The sequence below is a fragment of the Bison bison genome, unplaced genomic scaffold (genome assembly GCF_000754665.1).
Source record: "Bison bison bison isolate TAMUID 2011002044 unplaced genomic scaffold, Bison_UMD1.0 scf7180017864506, whole genome shotgun sequence".
NCBI classification, from domain to species: domain Eukaryota; kingdom Metazoa; phylum Chordata; class Mammalia; order Artiodactyla; family Bovidae; genus Bison; species Bison bison.
In genome coordinates this window covers 597,066-615,685 of record NW_011495063.1, presented here as the reverse complement: position 1 = coordinate 615,685, position 18,620 = coordinate 597,066, and the positions used below count along the sequence as shown (strand labels likewise).

General features: G+C 38.9%; 1 pseudogene; it reads left to right on the top strand.

Moving 5' to 3' along the window:
- Window positions 1-17,491: 17,491 nt before the first annotated feature.
- LOC104980662 lies at window positions 17,492-18,416 on the top strand (annotated as a pseudogene).
- Window positions 18,417-18,620: the final 204 nt, after the last annotated feature.

Sequence of the window (18,620 nt, the reverse complement as noted above, 5' to 3'; positions counted from 1 at the left end):
GATGACACCACCCTTATGGCAGAAAGTGAAGAACTAAAGAACCTCTTGATGAAAGAAGAGAGTGAAAAAGTTGGCTTACAGCTTAACATTCAGAAAACGAAGATCATGGCATCTGGTTCCATCACTTCATGGCAAAAAGATGGGGAAACAGTGGAAACAGTGGCTGACTTTATTTTTCTGGACTGCAGATGGTGATTGCAGCCATGAGATTAAAAGACGCTTACTCCTTGGATGGAAAGTTATGACCAATGTAGACAGCATATTAAAAAGCAGAGACATTACTTTGCCAACAAAGGTCTGTCTAGTAAGGATATGGTTTTTCCAGTGGTCATGAATGGATGTGAGAGTAGGACTGTGAAGAAAGCTGAGTGCCGAAGAATTGATGCTTTTGAACTGTGGTGTTGGAGAAGACTCTTGAGAGTCCCTTGGGCTGCAAGGAGATCCAACCAGTTCATCCTAAAGGGGGTCAGTCCTGGCTATTCATCGGAAGGACTGATGTTGAAGCTGAAACTGCAATACTTTGGCCACCTGATTCGAAGAGCTGACTCATTGGAAAAGACCCTGATGCTGGGAGAGATTGAGCACAGGAGGAGAAGGGGAAGACAGAGGATGAAATGGTTGGATGGCATCACCGACTCAATGGACATGGGTTTGGGTGGACTCTGTTAGTTGGTGATGGACAGGGATGCCTGGTGTGCTGTGGTTCATGGGGTCGCAAGAGTCGGACACGACTGAGCAACTGAACTGAACTGAACAGTAATTATATTTTTACTTTTCTGAGGAACCTCCATAATGTTTCACATAATGGCTGCATCAGTTTACATTCCAACCAGACTCTATGTGGATCTCTCTTTACAGCCTTGATTGTGAACAGCTGTTCTGCTAGTCCCCAGGTTGATTTAGAAATTAATGAAAAGATTCTCAAGTTGAATAATAGAGAAATGTAATTCAGAAAAGTTTGGCGAAGACATAAATATTTCATTTATTCCCTGTGAAAATGGAATTGTTATAGCCTTTGAGAAAATGATGGAGAGTTCTGACAAAATGTGGTCCACGGCAGAAGAGAAAGGCAAACCACTTCAGTATTCTTGCCTTAAGAACCCCATGAACAGTATGAAAAGGCAAAAAGATAGGACACTTGAAGATGAACTCCCCAGGTTGGTAGGTGCTCAATATGCTACTGGAGAAGAGTGGAGAAATAACTCCAGAAAGAATGAAGAGACAGAGTCAAAGTCAAAACAGTGCCCAGTTGTGGATGTGACTGGTGATGGAAGTGAAGTCTGATGCTGTAGAGAACAATATTGCATAGGAACCTGGAATGTTAGGTCCATGAATCAAGGTAAATTGGCAGTGGTCAAACAGGAGACGGCAAGAGTGAACATAGACATTTTAGGAATCAGCGAACTAAAATGGACTGGAATGGGTGAATTTAGCTCAGATGACCATTATATCTACTACTGCTGGCAAGAATCCCTTACAAGAGATGGAATAGCCCTCATAGTCATAAGAAGAGTCCAAAATGCAGTACTTGGATGTAATCTTAAAAATTACAGAATGATCTTTGTTCATTTCCAAGGCAAACCACTTAATATCACAATATTCCAAGTCATGCCCCAACCAGTAATGCTGGAGAAGCTGAAGTTGAATGGTTCTACGAAGACCTACAAGACCTTCTAGAAGTAACACCCCTCCACCCCAAAGATGTCCTTTTCATTATAGGGGACTGGAATGCAAAAGTAAGAAGTCAATAAACACCTGGAGTAACAGGGAAATTTGGCCTTGGAATACGGAATGAAGCAGGGCCAAGGCTAACAGATGTTTGCCAAAAGAATGCACTGGTCATAGCAAACACCCTCTTCCAACAACACAAGAGAAGACCCTACACATGGACATCACCAGATGGTCAATACCAAAATCAGATTGATTCTATTCTTTGCAGCCAAAGATGGAGAAGCTCTATATAGTCAGCAAAAACAAGAGCAGGAGCTGACTGTGGCTCAGATCATGAACTCCTTATTGCCAAATTTAGAGTTAAATTGAAGAAAGTAGGGAAAACCACTAGGCCATTCAGGTATGACCTAAATCAAATCCCTTGCGATTATACAGTGGAAGTGACAAATCGTTTCAAGGGATTAGATCTAATACACAGAGTGCCTGAAGAACTTTGGACAGAGGTTCATGACACTGAACAAGAGGCAGTGATCAAAACAAAAAACAAAAAAAACCCCAAAGTCTAAGAAAAAGAAATGCAAAAAGGTAAAATGGTTGTCTGAGGTGGTCTTTCAAATAGCTAAGAAAAGAAGAATAGCTAAAGACAAAGGAGAAAAGGAAAGACATAAGTATCTGAATGCATAGTTCCAAAGAATATCAAGGAGACATAAGAAAGTCTTCCTCAGTGATCAGTGCAAAGAAATAGAGGAAAACAATAGAATGTGAAAGACCAGAGATTTCTTCAAGAAAATTCGAGATACTAAGGGAAAATTTCATGCAAGGATGGGCACAATAGAGGACAGAAACAGTATGGACCTAACAGAGGCAGAAGATATTAAGAACAGGTGGCAAGAATACACAGAAGAACTATACAAAAAGATCTTCATGACCCAGATAATCACGATGGTATGATCACTCACCTAGAGCCAGACATCCTGGAATGCGAAGTCAAGTAGGCTTTAGGAGGCTTCATGATGAGCAAAGCTAGTGGAAGTGATGGAATTCCAGTTGAGCTATTTCAGATTCTAAAAGATGATGCTATGAAAATGCTGCACTCAATATGCCAGCAAATTTGGAAGACTCAGCAGTGGCCACTGGACTGGAAAAGGTCAGTTTTCATTCCAAGCCCAAAGAAAGGCAATACCAAAGAATCTTCAAATTACTGTGCAATTGAACTGATCTCACATGCTAGTAAAATAATGCTCAAAATTCTCCAAGCCAGGCTTCAATTGTATGTGAACTATGAACTTCCAGATGTTCAAGCTAGATTTGGAAAAGGCAGAGGAACCAGAGATCAAATTACCAACATCTGTTGGATCATCAGAAAGTGAGAGAACTAAAGAGACTTTTGATGAAATTGAAGAAGGCGAGTCTAATAGCTGGCTTAAAACTCAATCTTCAGTGCTCACTTCAACAGCACATATACTAAAACTGGAACCTTACTGTGCTAGGATGGCCTGAAAAGTAGTGAAGTGTTCCATATATTGAAAAAAAAATTATTATTTGCCTGATTTTTAAACTGCCACTTGTCTGGGGTTTGTCTTTGGTTTCTCATTTTTGGTTGTTTGTTTTAATGTCACTTAATGACATAGAAAACCACTAGTGGAATCTTCATTCCCGACCAGAGATCAAGCCCTGAGCCTTTGGAGTGGGAGCACTGACTCCAAGACCCTAGACTACCAGAGAAATAACCCTAAGGAGTATCAAGTAGTGAGAACTCACACAAAGGAAACCAGTTAAGTACAAGACTTGGCATCACCCAACCACCAGTAGCACCATATGCCAGATGCCTCATCTAAACACTAAACAATAATACAAACCCAATCATCAGCAGATAGGATTACCACCTCACTCAGTGTTGCCCATCAGAGCGGGGAGGGGGAGGGAAACTCAGCAGAAATCTCACCCTATATGAAGCTCACACAAACCACTGGACCAACCTTAGGAGGGCAGAAACCAAAAGAAAGAAAGAATTCAGCCTTGAAGCCTGGGAAAAGACCTCAAACACAATAAGTAAAGTTTAAAAATAAAATAAAATTTAAAAAAAAACATAAAGAAAAGGCAGAGAAATACAACACAAATGAAGGAACAAACTAGAAACACAGAAGTCCAAATAGATGAAAAAGAATTGGCAAACTACTTGAAAAATAATTAAGAATAACGATAGTAAAGATGATCAAAATCTTGAAAACAGAATGGAGAAAAATTTAAGAATCAATTAACAAAGACCTAGAAGAATTAAAGAATAAACATACAGAGACAAACAAGACAATTACTGAAAATAAAAATCCTCTAGAGGAATCAATAGCAGAATATCTAAAGCAGAAGAATGAATCAGTGAGCTGGAAGATAAAATGGTGGAAATAATTTCTGAAGAGCAGAATAAAGTAAAAAGAATGAAAATAACTGAGGATAGTCTCAGAGATCTTTGCAACAATATCAAATGCACCAACATTCAAATTATAGGGGTCCTGGAAGAAGAGAAAAAGAAAGGGTATGAGAAAATTTTTGAAGAGACTGTAGTTGAAAATTTCGCCAACATGGAAAAGGAAATAGTCAATCAAGTCCAAGAGGCACAAAGGGTCCCGTAGAGGATATATCCAAGGAGAAACATGCCAAGACTCATACACAAACTAAAAAGACTAAATAGAAAGAAAGAATATTAAAAACAGCAAGGGAAAATAAACAATTAACATACAGGGTAAACCCCATAGGTTTAACAGCTGATCTTTCAGCAGAAACTCTGCAGGCCAGAAGGGAATGGCAGGATATAAAGTATTGAAAGTGAAAAATCTACAACCAAGATTATTGCACCTGGAACAGATCTCATTCAAAATTGATGGAGAAATAAAAAACTTTCAGACAAGCAAAAGTTAAGAGAATTCAGTACTACCAAACCAGCTTCACTACAAATGCTAAAGGAACTTATATAGTCAAGAAATAAAAGAGAAGAAAAAGATCTACAAAATGAACCCCAAACAATTAAGGAAATGGCAATAGGAACATACATGTCAATAATTACTTTAAATGTAAATAGATTAAATGCTCCAACCAAAAGACACAGATTGGCTGAATGGATATAAAAATAAGACCCATATATATGCTGTCTACAAGAAACCCACTTCAGACCTAAAGCCACATGTAGAATAAAGTGAGAGGATAGAAAAATTTATTCTATGCAAATGGGAAGCAAAAGAAAGCTGGGTTAGCAACACTTACATCAGACAAAATAGACCTCAAAATAAAGAATATTACAAGAGACAAGGAAGGGCACTTCATAATGATCAAGGGCTCAATCCAAGAGGAAGACATAACAATTGTAAATATCTATGTACCCAACATAGGAGCACCTCAATACATAAGACAAACACTAACAGATATAAAAGGAGTAATTGGCAGTAACACAATAATAGTAGGAGATTTTAACACCCCACTCACACCAATGGACTGATCATCAAAACAGAACATTAATAAGGAAATACAAGTCTAAATGATACATTAGATGAGATGGATCTCATTGATACCTTCAGGACATCCATCCAAATGCAGAAGAATACACCATCTTCTCAAGTGCACATGGAACATTCTCCAGGATAGATCACATCTTGGGTCACAAATCGTACCTCAGTAAATTTAAGAAAATCTAAATTGTGTCAAGCATCTTCTCTAACCACAATGCTATGAGACAATATCAATTATAAGAAAAAGTCTGTAAGAAACACAAACACATGGAGATTAAACAACACGTTTCTTTTTTTTTAATGTATAATTCTTTTTTTTTTTCGTTTTTTTTTTTAATTTTATTTTATTTTTAAACTTTACATAACCAACAGGTCACTGAAGAAATCAAAAGGGAAATCAAAAAGTTTCTAGAAACAAATGACAATGAAACATGACAACTCAAAACCTATGGGATGCAACAAAAGCAGATCTAAGAAGGAAGTTTATAACAATGCAGTCATACCTCAAAAAACAAGAAAAACATCAAATAGACAACCTAAATTTACACCTGGAAAAAGAAGAACAAAGAACCCCCAAAATTAGTAGATGGAAAGTAATCATAAAGATCAGAGCAGAAATAATTGAAAAATAAATGAAAGAAACAATAGTAAAGATTAATAAAACTAAAAGCTGGTTCTTTGAGAAGATAAACAAAATTAACAAACATTTAGCCAGACTCATCAAGAAAAAAAGAGAAGAATCAAATCAACAAAATTAGAAATGAAAAAGGAGAGGTTACAAGAGACAATGCAGAAATACAAAGAATTATAAGAGACTACTATGAACAACTATATGGCAATAAAATGTATAGTCTGGAAGAAATGGACAGATTCTTAGAAAAGTTCAATCTTTCAAGACTGAATCAGGAAGAAATATAAATTATGGACAACCCAATTACAAGCAGTGAAATTGAAGCTGTGATCAAAATGTTCCAAAAAACAAAAGCCCAGGACCAGAGGGCTTCACAGTAGAATCTATCAAACATTTAGAGAAGATCTAATACCTATCCTAAAACTCTTTCAAAAAATTGCAGAGAAAGGAACACTTCCAAACTCATTCTATGAGTCCACCATAATCCTGATACCTAAATCAGACAAACACAAAAAAAGAAAACTACAGGCCAATATCACTTTTGAACATTGATGCAAAAATCCTCAACAAAATTTTAGCAAACAAAATTCAGCAGTACATCACAAAGCTCATATGCCATGATCAAGTTTGTTTTTTTCCAGGCAAGCAAGCATTCTTCAATATACACAAATCAATCAATGTGATACACCACATTAACAAACTGAAAGATAAAAACCATATGATAATCTCAATAGATGCAGAAAAAGCCTTTGATAATATTCAGCACCCATTTATGATTAAAACTTCAAAAACAGTCATAGAAGGACCCTACCTCAACATAGTGAAGACCATATATGATAAGCCTACAGCAAACATTATTCTCAGTGGTGAGAAAAATGAAAGCATTCCCTCTAAGATCAGGAACAAGACAAGGATTCTCACTTTCACTACTGTTTTTCAACACATTTCTGGAAGTCCTAGCTACAGCAATCAGAGAAGAAAAAGAAATAAAAGGAATCCAGATTGGAAAAGAAGACATAAAGCTCTCAGTGTTTGCAGATGACATGATACTGTACATAGAAAACCCTAAAGTTAGTATCAGAAAATTACTAGAGTTAATCAGGGAATTTACCAAACTTGCAGGGTATAAAATCAATACACAGAAATCACCTGCATTTCTATATACTAACAATGAAAAATCTGAAAGAGAAATTAAGAAATCAATCCCATTCACCATTGCAACAAAAAGAATAAACTATCCAGGAAGAAACTTACCTAAGAGGACAAAAGAACTGTACACAGAAAATTATAAGACACTGATGAAAGAAATCAAAGATGACATAAACGGATGGAGAGATATTCCATATTCCTGGGTAGGAAGAATCAATATTGTGAAAATGATTATTCTACCAAAGACAATCTACAGACTCAGTGCAATCCCTATCAAATTACCAATGGCATTTTCACAGAACTAGAACAAAAATTTTCACAATTCACATGGAAGCACAAAACCCCCGAATAGCCAAAGGAGTCTTGAGAAAGAAGAATGGATGCCATACATCAACATGAATCCGCCATGGATGTACACGTGTTCCCCATCCTGAACCCCCCTCCCACCTATGGCAAAACCAATACAATATTGTAAAGTAAAAAAAAAAAAAAAAAAAAAAGAAATGAGTATGCTTAAAAAAATAAATAAAATAAGCACACACACACACACACAAAAGAAGAATGGATTGATCAACCTTCCTGACTTCAGATTATACTACAAAGCCACAGTCATCAAGGCAGGATGGTACTGGCACAAAAACAGAAATATCGGTCAATGGAACAAGATAGAAAGCCCAAAAATAAACCCATGCACCTATGGGTACCTTATTTTTGACAAAGAGGCAAGAATATAAAACAGGGCAAAGACAGCCTCTTCAATAAATGGTGCTGGGAAAACTGGACAGCTACATGTAAAAGAATGAAATCAGAAAAATTTCCAACACCGTACACAAAGATAAACTCAAAATGGATTACAGACAGAAATGTAAGACCAGAGCTATAAAATTCTTAGAGGAAAACATAGACAGAACACTTCATGACATAAATCAAACGAAGATCCTCTATGACCCACCTCCTACAGTAACAGAAATAAAAACAAAAGTAAACAAGTGGGACCTGATTAAACTTAAAAGGTTTTGCACAGCAAAGGAAACTATACACAAGGTGAAAAGACAGCCCTCAGAATGGGAGAAAATAATAGCAAATGAAACAACTGACAAAGGATTAACTTTCAAAATATATAAGCAGCTCATACAACTCAACACCAGAAAAACAAACAACCCAATCAAAAAATAGGGGAAAGACCTAAACAGACATTTCTCCAAAGAAGACATGGAGATGACTAACAAACACATGAAAAGATTCTCAACATCCCTCATTATTAGAGAAATGCAGATCAAAACTACAGTGAGATATCACCTGACACTAGTCAGAATGGCCATCATCAAAAAGTCTACAAACAAATGCTGGAGAGGGTATGGAGAAAAGGGAATGCTCTTGCACTGTTGGTGGGAATGTAAATTGATACAGTTACTATGGAAGATGGTATGGAGATTCTTTTAAAAACTAGGAATAAAACCACATTATGACCCAGCTCCTAAGCATATACCCTGAAGAAATCAAAATTGAAAAAGACACATGTATCCCATTGTTCATTACAGCCCTATTTGCAATAGCTAGAATGTGGAAGCAACCTAGATGTTCATCAACAGATGAATGGGTAAAGAAGTATGATACATATGCAAACGGAATATTACTCAGCCATTAAAAGGAACACATTCGAGTCAGTTCTAATGGGGTGGATGAACCTAGAGCCTATTATACAGAGTGAAGTAAGTTAGAGAGAGAAAGATAAAATTGTATTCTAACACATATATACAGAATCTAGAAAAAATGGTACTGAAGAATTTATTCACAGGGCAGCAGTGGAAAAACAGACATAGAGAATAGACTTATGGACATGGGGAAAGGGGAGGAGAGGGTGAGATGTATGGAAAGAGTAACATGAAACCTTACATTACCATATGTAAAATAGATAGCCATTGGTAATTTGGCTCAGGAAACTAAAACAGGGGCTCTGAATCAACCTAGAGGGTTGGGATGAGGAGGGAGATGGGAGGGAGTTTCAGAAGGGAGGGGATATATGTATACCTATGACTTCCCTGGTGGCTCAGATGGTGAAGCATCTGCCTACAATGTGGGAGACCCAGGTTCAATCCCTGGGTCAGGAAGATCTTCTGGAGAAGGAAATGGCAACCCACTCCAGTATTCTTGCCTGGAAAATCCCATGGACAGAAGAGCCTGGTAGGCTACAGTCCATGGGGTCGCAAAGAGTTGTAAATGACTGAGTGACTTTCTTTCTTTTCTTTCTTATGGCTGATTCATGTTGAAGTTTGACAGAAAACAACAAAATTCTGTAAAGCAATTATACTTCAATTAAATATAAATTAAAAACAAAAAAACACCTCAACATTCAGAAAGCTAAGATCATGACATCCGGTCCCATCAGTTCATGGCAAATACTGGGGAGACACTGGAAACAGTGAGAGACTTTATTTTTTGGGCCTCCAAAATCACTGCAGCTGGGGTCTGCAGCCATGAAATTAAAAGATGTTTGCTCCTTGGAAGGTAAGCTATGACCAACCTAGACAGCGTATTAAAATGCAGAGACATTACTTTGCCAACAAATGTCCATCTAGTCAAAGCTATGATTTTTCCAGTAGTCATGTATGGATGTGAGAGTTGGACCATAAAGAAAGCTGAGTGCTGAAGAACTGGTACTTTTGAACTGTGGTGTTAGAGAAGACACTTGAGAGTCCTTTGGACAGCAAGGAGATCCAACCAGTCAATCCTAAAGGAAATCAGTCCTGAATATTCATTGGAAGGACCTGATACTGAAGCTGAAACTCCAATACTTTGGCCACCTGATGTGAAGGACTGACTCATTAGAAAAGACCCTGATGCTGGGAAAGATTGAAGGCAGGAGGAAAAGGGGACACAGAGGATGAGATGGTTGGATGGCATCACTGACTCTACGGACATGAGTTTGAGCAAACTCTGGGAGTTGGTGATGGACAGGGAAGCCTGGCATGCTGCCATCCATGGGGTTCCAAAGACAAGGCTTAGTGACTGAACTGACTGACCGACTCACTTCAGAGAAATATTTGATTTATATACACACAGAAAGACAACCTTCTGGGATGTTATTGAAGTAAAAGTACTGGCATAAAATGACGTATGTATACTGGTGTTTATTTTGTCATTGTTTTTGATGATAAAAATTGGAAGTATATAAAATCTCTATGTGAGATGGTTGGATAAATTATGTTTACAGCATAGAACACTGAAGAGGTTTCAATGAAGTTGTTTTAAATGGTCAGAAATGCTCTTCAAAAACAAAAGGTCAGATGCTCTTTTAAATAATGTTTATTTTAAATCAAAGACATAGCCCCTCTAAATGTATTTGAGTATATTGAACAAGTAAGAAAATATGAGAGGGTATGCTAGGTTTAATCATGTGTAACTGGGTTGATGAGCTGGAGGGTAGCTGTGAAAGGAAACAGATGGCTATGTAAAAGGGGAAGGAGGAGGATCCTGGGAAGAGGGCAAACAGGAAGCCCTGCAAATATTTGCCCACTTAAAAACAATTGCACTTCCAGAATCTATCTTATATAACTATTTTGGAGCTGTGTAGTCTATTGAAGCCCAGATTCCGGGACATTTGGATAGTTAATTGTGGTTGATTTCAGTCATTTTCACTATAGTGCAGCTACCCACGCTCCCACATAACTCTATGGCTAACCCACCTGCATAAGTTCCAGTTGAACTTTGCAAGAATGCTTATGGGAGGCAGGTGGTAAATAGGACATTTTCCTCCAAATATCCAATATCTGTTCTCTGATTATTGATTGTTGCTTCTGAATCAGAGGTGCAGAGAGGAGAGCAGCTGTAATTGGTGCATCTCCCCACCATGGCTTTGCCCCTCCCCAGCCCAGCTGCAGTGAGTTTCAGGGAATTTAAAGACCAGTACCTTGTATCCCCGGAGAAGGCAATGGCACCCCACTCCAGTACTCTTGCCTGAAAAATCCCATGGAAGGAGGAGCCTGGTAGGCTGCAGTCCATGAGGTCGCTAAGAGTCGGACACGACCGAGCAACTTCACTTTGACTTTTCACTTTCGTGCATTGGAGAAGGAAATGGCAACCCATTCCAGTGTTCTTGCCTGGAGAATCCCAGGGACGGAGGAGCCTGGAGGGCTGCCGTGGGGTCGCACAGAGTCAGACACAACTGAAGCGACTTAGCAGCAGCAGCAGAGCACCTTGTATCCCTAGATAGCATATTGGGAGGGATTGATGGCAGGAGGAGAAGGGGACGACAGAGGGTGAGATGGCTGGATGGCATCACCGACTCAATGGATGTGAGTTTGAGTGAACTCCGGGAGTTGGTGATGGACAGGTGGACTGGCGTGCTGCAATTTACGGGGTCGCAAAGAGTCGGAGACGACTGAGCGACTGAACTGAACTGACCTTGTATCCCTCCCATCTTCATTTTTTTTTTTTTTTGGTATTTTTGGAGCCTGACATTAAAGACTAGGACTTTTAAGAAACATACACACAAAAAATTAGAAAGTCTTCACGCATGTACAGTGAGAGGTGCAAGCTCAAACAGACCAGAGAAGAACTTGTTTTGCCTGAGACTGACCCTCAGCACAGAGATTGCCTATAACAATCAAAACTACAAATATGAAAAGGGAGATCAAGGTACCAGAGTAGGAAGACAGTGGGTTCACCTTCCCTGAAGAACATATCAGACTACAACCACACATAGAGCAACTCTTGCTGAAATCAGCGTGGGGACTAGCAGAACAGCTGTTCACAACCAAGGCTGTAAAGAGAGACCCACATGGAGTCTGGTTGGAATGTAAACTGATACAGCCATTATGCGAAGCATTATGGAGGTTCCTCAGAAAACTAAAAATGGAATCACTGTAGGATCCAGCAAATCCTACTCTGGGTATATATCTGAAGAAAATGAAAACACTAATTCCAACCCCATTGTTCATAGCAGCATTATTTATAACTGCAAAGATGTGGAAGCAACCTAAGTGTCCATTAGTAAATGAATGGGATGAAGCAGATTTGGAATATATATGCATAGGTACTAATCAGTCAAAAAATTTTTTTCTTATTTGCAAGATTGGTGGACTTGGGAAGTTATTATGCTTAGTGAAATAAGTCATATAGAGAAAGATAAATTGTACATTTTTAACTTATAAATGAAATATAAAAATTTAAATGAATGAGTAACTATGCTGTTAATATAACTAATGTGAGACTAATATAACAATGTAAATCAACTATGCTTTCATTAAAAATTAATTAATTAAAAAACATTTCTAGTATTAATGTTATGGAAAACCACCTGTGTTTTCTTCTGGAAATTTTATGGTGTTAGTTCTTTCACTTAATTCTTCAATCCATTTTGAATTAATTTTGTGTTTGGTGTAAGATAATGGTCTAATTTTACTCTTTTGCTTGCCACAGATCTTTATTTGATTACTTTTTGGTAGGTTATGTGTTTCTAGGAAAATCTCATCTATACTCTTGGTATACTTTTTACAGCAATTTTTTTTCTGTTAAGTTAGTTCCAATATTATTTAAGACAGAAGTCCCCATCAGAGGGAGCTGTTTACTTAGATTATTGCTGAAACAATTTCCAATTGAGACTAATTCTCTTCACTGATAAGGACTGTTTCATACCTCACAACTCTATTCCTTAATACACAGGGAAAATTAACACATTATTTGTTTTCACACAAGGTTGTAGTTCTGATACAGAAGAAAAGCTTATTTTGAGATACTTGAAATTTTAAGAAATCTGTCCCCTAAAAACTGGTGTTCTTCCTTTCCTTTGCCAAGAGTTATGTTTTAGACTATGTAGATAATTTATGTATATGAACTAGTGAATCTAAGAGAAAACCTTTATCCTACAAGTCATTGATAGGACTGTTAATATGCATAGTAGGGTAAACCGCAGATAACTGCACTTCTCTTCTAATAATACACGTACGGTAACACTGTGGGATTTGCCAGAACACATTTCTAAGTTCTGTTGCCCAGAAATGCAATTATTCATTGCATTTGCACCTAGGATTTCTATTTTTTTTTCTGTTTAAAAATTCAAAATATGACAAGTTTTGACTAAAAGAATATCCCTCAATCATGGCTATTTGCTTTGAAATGGGGAGTTTTGGTTGTTAAAATTATTCTTGTGAAGAGAGTCTGCTGTCTCTTTTTAATATCACAAACATTTCTGGACTTTCCTAGCAGGATATTTAATCACAATTCACATAATTAATAATTGTCTATTTATTTGGATTTTTTTCCAAAATAGTACATCATGAATTTCCCCATTCTACCTAATTGTGTGAGTATAGCATTTTCAAAATCCAATGCGATATACTGGAATGATCCTAAACATAGATCTTAGGTTGTTGATACAAAGAATGAAGGAAAAAATTCAAAGTGAAACCTAAAATTAAAATGTCAGAATGTGTAATCTTTGAGTGACGATTACTATAGACTGAATGTTTGTGTCCTCCTGAAATTCATATGTTGAAACCTAATCCTCAAGGTGACGGCCTTAGGAGGTGAGAACTGTGGTAGTTGATTACATCATAAGGATAGAGCTCTCATAGATGGGATCAATGCTTTTGTAAAAGAGACAGCAGAGAGGTCTCCTTTCTCTTTTGTCCTGAGAGGATATAGCAAGAAATGGCAGGCTGTGAACTGGGAAGAGGGATCTCACCAGATGCTGAATCTTCCAAGGCCTTGATCTTGGACTTCCTTGGATCCAGAACTTTGAGAAATAAACTTTACTTTTCTATGAAGCCCCCCAATCTGTAGATTTTACTGTGTGTGTGTGTGTGTGTGTGTGTGTGTGTGTGTGTGCATGTGTGTGTTAGTTTTCAGTCATGTCTGACTCTTTGCCACCCTTTGGGCTGTAACCCACCAGGCTTCTCTGTCCTGAATTCCCATGGAATTCTCCAGGCAAGAATGCTGGAGTGGATTGCCATTCCCTTCTCCAGGGGATCTTTCCAACCCAGGGATTGAACCTGGGTTTCCTACACTGTAGGCAGATACTTTAACATCTGAGCCACCAGAGAAGCCCCAGATTTTATTGTAGCAGCCAAAATGGAATCATACAATGTCTTTTAATCTTTTCAATATGTCTCCCTTTAGAGTTGCCTTGCAAAAAATATCCCATATTTGTGGTAGCACAGGTCATTGTTCTGGGTTTTGAATTGTGACCATTTCTTATTCTGTGCAGTTTGACAAATTTCAGAGAGTCTGGTATTTTCTTTTACTACTAAGGGTACCCTGCTGCTGCTGCTGAGTCGCTTCAATCATGTCTGACTCTGTGTGACCCCATAGACGGGAGCCCCCCAAGGTCCCCCGTCCCTAGGATTCTCCAGGCAAGAACAGTGGAGTGGGTTGCCATTTCCTTCTCCAATGCATCAAAGTGAAACGTGAAAGTCAAGTCGCTCAGTCATGTCCGACTCTTCGCGAACCCATGGACTGCGGCCTATCAGGCTCCTCCGTCCATGGATTTTCCAGGCAAGAGTGCTGGAGTGGGGTGCCATTGCCTTCTCCAAAGGGTACCCTGCTATATAGGTAAAAATGATACTGTTTTTTCCTACTAAATGTTGTTTATTCGCTAGGTTTTTTTCTGACTCTTCTGTGACCCCATGGACTCTAGACCAGCAGACCCTCTGTCCATGGGATTTCCCAGGAAAGAATGCTGGAATGGGTTGCCAGTTTCTTCTCCAGTGTATCTTCCTGACCCAGGGATTGAACCCATGTCTCACAGGTGGATTCTTTACCACTGATCCACTAGGGAAGCCCTACTAAATATGTGTATGTGTGTAAATAAACACATACTTATGTGTTCTTTAGGCTTCCCTGTTGGCTCAGATGGTAAAGAATTCTCCTGCAGTGTGCGGGTTCAATCCCTAGATTGGTAAGATACCCTGGAGAAGGAGCAACCTGTTCCAGTATTCTTGCCTGGAGAATTCCACGGACAGAGGAGCCTAGCAGACTGCAGTCAGTGGGGTCACAAAGAGTCAGACATGACTGAGTGACATTCTATGTTCTCTCTGTTCTATTCTTCAGCTCCATGATTTCTGCTTAGTATTTTTAAGTTTTCTGTATCTTTGTGAAATTCTCACTTTGTTTATGTATTATTCTCTGATTACAGTAAGTGTGATACTTTTTTGAATTCTGTGTCAGGTAATTTACATATCCATTCCATTAAAGTCAGTTTGGAGTACTTTATCTTAAACTCTTTTGGAAAATATTTCAACTATTTTTCATCTTCATTGACTCTGCTTTGGTGTCTGCATGTTGCACAAAACACTCACCTGTCCTAATTTTCATGGGCTGGCCTTGTGCTGGAGAAAGCACTAATAAGCCTGGCCAGTGTGGACTGCTCAACCTTTCTGTTAGTTCAGCCTTCTCTCTTTGTTCTTGGTGGGCTTCCAGGTATTCCAAGTGTGCGTGGTCCCCTCAGTGGTCTAAACAAGCAAGACCGAAGCCAAGTCCACATGCAGCCCCCAGATATGCTGTGTCCTGAGATGTATGGTGCACTTCCTTCCTCTCCAGGGAAAGCTGTGAGAGAGGGGTTTTCAGTACTTTGTTCTCAGCTGATCTGGTGAGGGGGAGCTATGGTGGCTTCCAGCCCTGGGTGGTTCTCTCTCACCCAGGATAGCCACTAATTCTTTATCCTGGGTCCCCTGTGCTTTCTGACACACAGGCTGTCTTGAAGCCAGTCTCCTGCGCAGCCTGAAGAAAAGTTGGGGCATTGGCCACATAGTGCATACCTTTCCTTCCCCAGGGAGAAGCTAGAGCTGGGGAGTTGGTCCCAAACTGAAGGTTCTTTGGAAGAATAAGTCCTATGAAAAGAGGATTTCCTGAATTTCCTTAACAGTTTCTGTATAACTGGTTTCATACATTACTAGGAGCTGGACCTTTTTAATGACTCTGGATTTCTTACAAAGGAAATCTGTACTTTAAATGTTTCTGAATCAGTGTGTTCATGGTGGGTAGATAGTTCTAGGGCTTCCTTTTCTATCATCTTGCTGGATAGGTAACAGGAATTTATTTTCAGCTTTTCCTTGGGGAATGTATAATCTCTATGAAAGTGAAAGTCACTCAGTTGTGTCTGACTCTTTTCAACTCATGAAGTATACAGTCCATGGAATTCTCCAGGGCAGAATACTGAAATGGGTAGCCATTCCCTTCTCCAGGGAATCTTCCCAACTCGGATTGAACCCAGGTCTCTCGCACTGCAGGCAAATTCTTTACCAGCTGAGCCACCAGGGAAGCCCAAAATGTATTTTGTCTGCACCACGTGGCATGTGGGATCTTAGTTCCCCAAGCAGGGATTGAACTCGGCCACCTGCTTTGGAAGCTCAAAGTCTTAAGCAATGGACTGCCAGGGAAGACAATAATACCTATAGTGAAGGGAAAACTTGAGTAAACATTTGAATCCTTAAGTGATGAAAAACACATAATGGTCATATTTGTAAATAAAATCCCCTCAGGTCCTTATTATACCTAGAATGTTTTCCTGGTGTCTGAGCAAGCTTCTACCCTGGGATAACTGATTGTATGACATCATTACACTCACATGAAATCTTCTGTGGCTTACCAAGTGGCAAAGATAATAATAATTAAAACTCAATTTGCTCAAAAATTATGAGCTGTAGTTCTGAAAGATTTATGGGGCATATCAGACATTAAGTGTAGGCTGCATCCTCTTAGAAACAAAGGAAAGAAGGCCTCAGAGCCTGAAGTTGCTCTTGTAAGACATGGGGTAAGAACTCAGATAAGGCAATTGCATGGTTTGATGGCCTAATAAGGTGTGTTTCTGAATTCCACTTATATTAATGCCCTCCTTTTGTGATGAGTGTTCAGGGAGCTAAGATAGATGACTTTCTTTTTCATTTTTGTAGTCCTGGGATTCAGCGAAACTGGCAGAAGGATACATTAAAGGAAGGGTGCCAGGAAAGTTTAAAGACATTATTTCACTCAGAGAATGTGTTATCTCAATCAGTTGCATCAAAGACATCTCACTCTTCCATATTTATGGTTTTTACTTTGTGACATGGAGCAGTAACTTAATCCCTCCTAGATTCTGGTCCCTTAGTTTTGGTTTAGAAAATCCTCTTGATTCCCCCTCCACCAAGTCAAATCTGTGTTGGTCAGTACCAGGTTAGTGGGGTTGCTGTCTCCAATTTTACTGTAAAGAGAAGGGTCATGTGAAGGAAGAATTGATGAGGGATAGAAGGGTGACTATGTCTTTGTCCAAACTTCTCCACAATCCTGTGGTTTTTACAGCAGTCATGTTTGCATAAGGAAGCAAAGTGCTTCATGCTGTAGGCTGTCTTGATACTTTTTGCTCATACAGCTTATAAAGACTAACAAGGGAATGCCCATGTCACTCAGTTTCATGATAATGATAAAATAGGCAATGGTCCACATTGGTCGGGTCTCAGATCTTGCCAGTGCATGCAGCATTCTTTGGAGAACAGATGTTGTGGGAAAGTTGAATTTTTCTCTGTGTAATTCTTTCTCCTCTGTCCACAGATTCTCTTAGAGAAGAATGGCTTCTGGAAATGGTTCATTTGTGACTGAATTCCTTCTGTTGGGATTAACAGACCAACCAGATCTCCAACTCCCCTTGTTCTTCCTGTTCCTAGTAACATAAAACAGTCACTGTGTTGGGAAGCTTGGGTGTGGCAACTTTAATTGGGATCAATTCACATCTGCACACCTCCATGTGCTTTTTCCTCTTTAACTTGTTCTTCATAGATCTCAGTTATTCTTCTGTGTTTACACCAAAAATGCTGGTTACCTTCATATCAGAATAACATTATTTCTTCCATGGGGTTCATGACCCAACTTAACTTTTTGTGTTTTTTTGCTCTTTCTGAAATCTATGTGCTGACATCAATGGCCTATGATCGGTTACAGGGGCCATCTGTAACCCGCTTTTGCATAACACTGCCATGTTCCTAAAGTGTATTCCAGCCTTGTCCTTGGTTCCTACTTGATGGCATTTTCAGGTGCCATGGCTCACACTCTATGTTGACACTGACTTTCTGTGATGCAAACATCATCAGCCATTTTTTTTCTGTGACATGCTCCCTTTTCTCCAGCTCTTCTGCACAAGTACCCATGTCAATGAGCTAGTACTTTTCATTGCAGTGGGCATCAATATCATTGTGCTCAGTCTCACCATCTTTATCTCTTATGGTCTTATCTTCTCTAGCATCCTCCATATCAAGTCCATGTAAGGAAAACCCAAAACCCTCAGCACCTGCAATTCCCACAGAATTGCTGTTTCCTTGTTCTTTGGATCAGGTTCATTTGTGTATCTCAAACCATTTTCTTCTGGGTCCAAGGATGAGGGAAAAATCTCTTCTGTCTTGTATACCAACACCGTTCCCTTGCTGTACCCCTTAATTTATAGCTTGAGGAACAAAGACATTATACTTGCTCTGAAAAATACCCTGAGTATGAGATAGTGATGAACAAAGAGTATCTGTCTGTGCAGTTGGTTATATGACAAGGAGATTCTTGCTGAAATCATATATTATTTACGGCAGCCTTTTAATCCTATTTTTTTCCTCAACCTGATAAAAGAAACTTGAGTCTTTTTTCATAAGTAATTTCTAGTCTTTTTGGAGTGGGTCTTTTTTTTTTTTTCCTCACTATTACCAAAATATCTT